This window comes from Arachis ipaensis, chromosome B08 (genome assembly GCF_000816755.2).
Source record: "Arachis ipaensis cultivar K30076 chromosome B08, Araip1.1, whole genome shotgun sequence".
In the NCBI taxonomy this organism is placed as follows: domain Eukaryota; kingdom Viridiplantae; phylum Streptophyta; class Magnoliopsida; order Fabales; family Fabaceae; genus Arachis; species Arachis ipaensis.
Genome location: NC_029792.2, coordinates 123,374,127 through 123,381,634, shown reverse-complemented (window position 1 = coordinate 123,381,634; position 7,508 = coordinate 123,374,127).

The window sequence follows — 7,508 nt, the reverse complement described above, 5'->3', positions numbered from 1 at the left end:
GGTAAATTTTTTATTAAATATTAAAAAAAAAACTCTATTTTTTTGGGATGAGCAATTTAAAAAAAATATATTAGCTAAAAATATTTTTTAAATTAGTCGTGTTACATTTTTTAGAGAGCTAGTCGAATTTCAGGTCGAATTTACAAAAAAAATATATTAGCTTATTTTGGAAAAAAAAAATGCATCCGTTTGACCCGAGAATTGACCAGCTTAATTCGCTATTTTTTCTGATTAATCGAGTTAAGTCATTTAGGCTCTCTTTTCTTATGAGTTTGATTTTAGAGTCAAATACATACCCATCTATTTAAGTCAGGTAAATGAGCTAGTTTGACGAATTTAGTCCATTTTGACGATTCTAATTAATTCAAGAGCTAACTCAGTTTAATTTTTATTGAACGAATTCCTAAATGATTCTAATTAATAATTAATAAAACTTTTATGATCATATGAAAATAAATTATCATTTACAAAAATAACAACAAATTTGTGATCTAATTGCGACAAAAATATTTTTTAAGAAAAAACTTTTGATTTGAGTTGTTTGAGATTTTTTAAAATCGACATCTTGCTAGATTATTACATTTCTAATCGATTGAATTAAAAAAAAATTCATATTATCATACGAAATTCAATCGATTGTGTTATATTTCCAATCGATTGAATTATCAACAATTATGATTTTTTCCTAGTTTTTACGGATGTAACGGATCAAGAAATAAAAAATCATTAATTCGCATTGCCAAAATATTTATGGAGGTGACGATTAATGGAAGACTTATTTTGTTGTTGTTTTGTTTCTAATTGTTAATAAACATGATAGATAAATAAAGTATAAATAAATAAATTTTTAACAAATTTTATTATAAGATAATTAAATTTTTAAAAAAAATATTATAAAACAAATTAATCCATTCAAAATAGCAAAAAGACCGATCTATTTCATGATAATAATTTTTAAGAACTTATAAAAGAAATAAAAATTCGTTACGACCAACAAATTTGTTAGAGATTGCTCTTTCTATGTTTTATTGACAAAGTAGTGACTAGTGAGGCAGAGGATCTTGGTCTATAGATAATAGACTAATTACACAATGAAGAAGAATGTTATATGATAACCAGAATTTATTGTTTTTTGTTATTAATTAGTTATTAATATTTAAAAGTATAAACTAAAAATATGTTATTGAATTACTACCATAAAGAAATTGGATTCTAGTATTTTTTTTACAATAATTAAGTGTTATATTATAGTATTTTATAAATAGCAAAAGTTGTAAATTTTATTAAAAAAAATATTTTAAAGGTAAAAAAGTGTTACCACTTTCGTAACAAATTTTGGTTTTTGTATTAAAAAAAATTTGTTACAAAATATTACTTTGAGTTGTAACAGTTCCGTTTTTTGTAACGGGACATACTGTAACGGCCTCTTTTTTTTGTTACAAAATCCTTTTATTTTAAAATTTCGATTTTTTATAACAATTTTTTTTATTACAAATATTGCTTTTTCTTGTAGTGTTACAATCTCTAAGTGTAAATAGCTAGATAATTTAAAGGGTAATATATTAACAATCCTGCTAAGTAAACAATGAGAGTAAATAATGTGAATAACTAGTCGTATTTCAGACCTACTAATCATATTATATCTAGTTAATTCAAAATTTTAAATTTTAAAATTAAAATTATTTTTTTAACCTATTATTTACATTATTAAAAAAAATATTATTCCTCTTTACTTTCTCATATGTTAAATAAGAGAATTCTCCTCTAATTTTATTAGATTATGTTTTGCTTAGGTATAAGAGGTTTCATATCCTTCCTTCTCATATTATTGGCACTGGATCAACAAGCAAAGCTTGAATGCATTTCTTCATTTTTCAACCTGGTACACGTGGTGGCAAGTCACAGTACTTTATCCAAGAAATCTCGTATCTCAGATCATTTAATCATTTAAGCCAAATATTATACATGATCATTCATTTGATTATCAAGCCAAGTATCATACATAATCATCCGTAACATTTCATAATCAGCTCATCACTTTCCTTTTTAGCTTTACTTCACTGCCAAGTTATCCCCATTTCCTAACTTCATCTGATTGTCAGGTTTAATACCACTATTTATGACTAAAGGAAAGGAAATAGAAGTTTAGAGGTTTGAAATAAGGTTTTTAAAACTCAAAAATCATGTTTGCTGGAATAGGGGCCACGCGTGCGCGTGGAAATATAAAACTACAGCTCGTGCGCGCGTCCCCTTGTCACGCGTACGCGTAGGTGCAAACTTCATGTCACGCGTACGCGTGGGTCATGCGTACGCGTGAACATGCTTGTTGGCTCCTTTCGCGTACACATAGGACCAGTTGCGTACGCATTACCAAAACCCATGCCACGCGTGCGCATGGGCCACGCGTACGCGTGGACGTACGTTCTTTTAAAAATACAGAATTAGTAGCAAAAGCTGCAGAATGATAGTAAAAGACAGTTTTTAGATACAATTTTCCAACAACCATAACTTCTTCAATTTAAAATATGTTTCTCCCGTTCTTCGAATGGCATAAACTTCACGAACCCAATTTTTACTTTAAAACAAGTTGGCAGCAAATTGAGAGTCCGAAGGCCAAGCTATGCCTCGTCGAAGTTCGGCCAAAAACCAACTTTGGTAAACTTGCAAAACCTCTTTCCTCATTCAAACAATTTCCATGTTTCCAACACAATAACCTACACATGCTAACATCAACAAATCCTTCTTCCTTAACACCATAACTACCATGAAAATCACCCTTCGCACCAACAATAATCACATATACACATGCCAAATCCACCATCAATAATTGCATATACACATGCCAAATCTCAGAATCAAACCATAGTTCATGAATTACATATTTGTGTCCTCAAATCCCTGATTAACAATTTGTCAATTCTTCAACTAATCAGCACCACATCAATCCATATTTAATAACAAAACACTAAACCACATATACATATACGTTCCAACTTATCCTTCGGTCGTCTAGTCTAAGTTTTCATAGAACATTATATATTAAATGCAAGAAACCTAAATTATACCTTGGCCGATTCCCACGTAACGATCAAGGAAATTTATTTAAAACCAATCACAGTCCCAAAACCTCAACTACACAGCTTCCTCCAAGTTCCGGTATTCACAATTTCAAGCTCCAATTATTTATTCACAACCTAATACACATTTATAACACATATATACCCAATTTAATACTCAAAGCTCAAATTCAATGGAATTAAAATAGAATTATGGTATTCTCACCTTACCCAAGCTTCACATAAGCAAGAGTGAACGTTTTTCTCAAGCTAATTGGATCCTAAAACATCAGAAATCAAAGAAATTCAACATTCCTACTCAATTTTCGAAAATTTGGGGGAAGAGGAGGCTGAGAGTGATTAAACAAGTTACCAATAAAATTGTTCCGCTAGAAATGTAGAGCTCGACGCGGTGGACGCGTGGCCACAAATGGTGCGGCGATCGGAGCTCGGACGGAGAGGTTACGACGTTCGGGATTTGACACAGGGGTTTCGTGCCCTTCTCTTCTCCTCTCTAGTACGTTGCTGTTTCTACTATGTTGGTGAAGAAAATGAGCTTTAGGCTCATTTAAATGCTGAACCGGTTGGGCCCACGGCCCGGTTTGGGCTCGATTCAACTGGTTCGGCCCGTTCGGCCCAATCTTGGGCCGATTTCTTCGAAATTGGTGTCAAAATTCTTGTTTCGATGAGCTCTATCCTAATTTAATATTATATTCACATTTCTAATCTTCTTCATTAAAAACTAATTTATCGACTAATTATTTACTAATTTAATGGGGTTTACATCCTACCCGCCTAACAAAGAATTTTGCCCTCAAAATTCAAATGTAGTTACCTGAAAAGGGATGTGGGTAGTCCCTCCGCATATCCAATTCTTTCCCACGTATTCGTTTAATGCTGGTGTCATCAATTCTTACCGGAATTACTGGAAGTGTTAGATTTTCTCTCACTTGGATCGGTTCCGATTTTAGAACATGATTTGCGTCAGGAGTATATCTCCGAAGCTGTAATACATGAAACACGTCATGCAAATTCAAAAGATATGGCAGTAAAGCAATCCTATAAGCCACCGGCCCAATTCTTTTCAGGATCTCAAACGGTCCAACATAACGGGGATTCAGTTTCTTAGTCTTAATAGCTCTTCCCACTCCAGTAGTTTGTGTAACCTTTAGAAAAAAACATGCTCCCCTTCTTCAAATCCAAAGGCTTTCACCTTTGATCAGCATAACTTTTCTGACGGCTCTGGGCTATAAGCATTCGGCTATGAATCTCCTTTATCTGTTCAGTAGTTTCAGCTATCACCCCAAGTCCTAACAAGCTTCTTTCTCCAGTTTCATATCAACATAACGGGGATTAACATTTTCGGCTATACAGCTTCATACGGAGTCATTCCGATGCTCGCATGGTAGCTATTATTATAAGCAAACTCCACCAGTGGCATATATCGATCCCAACTCGCCGGCTGGTCTAACATACAGGCCCTTAGCACATCCTCCAAGGTCTGGATAGTTCTCTCTGATTGACCATCTGTCTGAGGGTGATATGCAGTATTCAAACTTAACTGAGTCTCAAATGCACGCTAAAAGACTCCCTAGAACCTTGATGTGAACAAGGGTCTCTATCAGATATAATGGTAGAAGGCACGCCGTGGAATCTGACAATCTCTTTGATGTACATCTGAGCCAATTCTTCTATTGTACAACTTACCCGAATGGGGAGATAGTGAGATGATTTTGTCAGTCGATCTACAATTACCCAAATAGCGTCATAATCAAACCAGGTTCTAGGCAAACCTATCACAAAATCTATTGCGATACTCTTCCATTTCCATTGTGGAATCTCTAAAGGCTGAAGGGTTCCTGATGGTCTCTGATGCTCAATCTTAACTTTCTGACACGTTAAACATTTAGATACATGCAGTGCCACATCATTCTTCATTCCTAGCCACCAAAATATCGCTTTCAGATCTTAATACATTTTGGTACTTCCTGGATGTATAGAAAATCCGCTCTTATGAGCTTCTGCCAAAATACTCTATCACAGGTCCCCAACATCTGGCACAACAATCCGGTTCTTAAACCTCCATAAACCATCCTTATCTTTTGACACTCTCCATTGCTTTCCATGTTCAATTGCCGATAACACCTTACGTAATGCTTCACCATCTTGATGAGCCTTCAGAAGTTCTGATTTAAAATCACTTGAGATTTGCAACTAACTCAAACACAGAATTACAGATTCTTCCCTAACTTCCAGGTTCAAACCTTGAAATGCCTTTAATAACTCTTCTTCCCATAGTATCATCCAAGCTACATACAAAGACTTCCGACTCAGGGCATCCGCCACAACGTTCGCTTTTCCTGGATGGTAATTTAATTCGAAATAATAATCCTTCAGAAGCTCCATCCACTTCCTCTGACGCGTATTCAACTCTTTCTGCTCAAAGAGATACTTCAAACCCTTATGGTTTGAGAAGACATGAAACTTAATGCCATAGAGATAATGCCTCCAGGTTTTCAGAGCAAATACAACAGCAGCAAGTTCTAAATTGTGAGTCAGATAGTTTATCTCATGCGGCCTTAATTGCCGTGAGGTGTATGCTACAACATTCCGGTACTGCATCAAAACGCACCCCAAACCCTTTAATGATGCATCACAATATACTTCAAACGGTTCACTTGGCTCAGACAATACCAACACAGGTGCAGTAGTCAACCTTTGCTTCAATACTTGAAAACTCTCTTCGCACTCTAAAGTCCAGACAAAAAGTGTATCCTTCTTAGTCAACTTAGTTAAAAGTAAGGCGAGCTGTGAAAATCCCTTAATGAATCTCCGATAATATCCCGCCAAGCCTAGGAAACTCCTGATCTCTGTCACTGAAGTTGGTCGCTCCCATTTTATCACTGCTTCTACCTTAGCAGAATCTATGGCTATTCCCTGTTTGCTCACTACGTGACCGAGAAACTTCACTTCACTCTTCCAAAACTCGCATTTAGATAACTTAGCGTACAACTTCCTGTCTCTCAGAATTTGTAGCACAGTTCGCAAGTGATCAGCATGCTCCTCCTCAGTCTTAGAGTAAACAAGAATATCATCAATGAAGACAATAACAAACTTCTCCAGGTTCGGCCGGAAATTCTTGTTCATATAATCCATGAATACTGCTGGAGCATTAGTTAACCCGAAAGCCATCACCGTATGACCATAACGTGTTCTGAAAGCAGTTTTTGGAATATCTTCATCTCTAACCTTTATCTATTTTAAACCTAACATCACTCTAAATAGATCCACCCTTCTAAGTTAACTAAACATTACTTCGTCTTAACAACTAATAGCCTTCGACCAATCATCGACTTGGGCTCTACAATTATCATCGCACGTCATATATTACGAATGAATATCACATATTAATGATATGCAAGGAAGTTTGAAATTCAATTGCTAATTTATGGTTACCTCGGGTTTGAGAATCGGATTCGGCTGCATCCCGGTGTTTCCTGTGTGAACAATCTCGAGTTATATGCCCCGGCTTCCTGCATTTGTAGCATTCACCTAACCCGGCCCTATGCGGCTCATCTGGAGCAGTCTCTCCATAGCCTTCCTGTAGCATCGCCCACTTCATGGAGTAATTTTCTGTGAATTGACTCTTCTTAACCAATTCAGTGAAATTCGTTAACTTTTGCGGATACACGTAGTTAAAGATGTCTCTCCTAAGTCCTTCCTCATACTGAGCACACTTCCACTCCTCATAGTTGGCTAGATTTCCTTGACAAACTCTTGAGAGACGGCACAGGTTATCGAATTCACGGGTATAGTCAGCAACAGACATATTCTTTTGCTTCAGCTGCATTAACTCCAACTCCTTCACAATGTGAAGTGCATGCAAGAAATATTTTCCGTAAAATTCGGTTTTGAATATATTCCAAGGGACATCCGTTAACTCTATCTGCAAGGTATGATATAACTCCTGCCACCATTTCTGAGCATCTCCCTCCAACATGTGGGTCACTATTTCCACTAACTGTACTTCAGGAACGTGCTGAGTGTACAAAAACCTCTCCACGTCTCGAAACCACCGATCAGCCTCCAACGCATTGGCATTTTCATTAAACTGAGGTGGACCACTCTTGAGAAAATCAGTAAAGGTCATAGACCTGTAGTATTGGCCTACATTACTTGTACCAGCACCCATGCTTCCATCTCGAGGTCCTTGCATTGGTTCTGTCCTAAGATTTTCCCTTTGGGCACCTCGCTCGGATCCGCGAGATGACATTTGGTCCCTATTCACACCAAATAATTGATATTAAGGTGATCAATCTCAATATCTCAAGTTTAATGCTTTAAATTCCCAAACGCATGCTCACGAACATGTATGCAACACATACCAGTCGGATATCCTAGGTAGAACATAGTCACACACAGAGTATGCACAGAAGCATAGTCAGTCCGTCT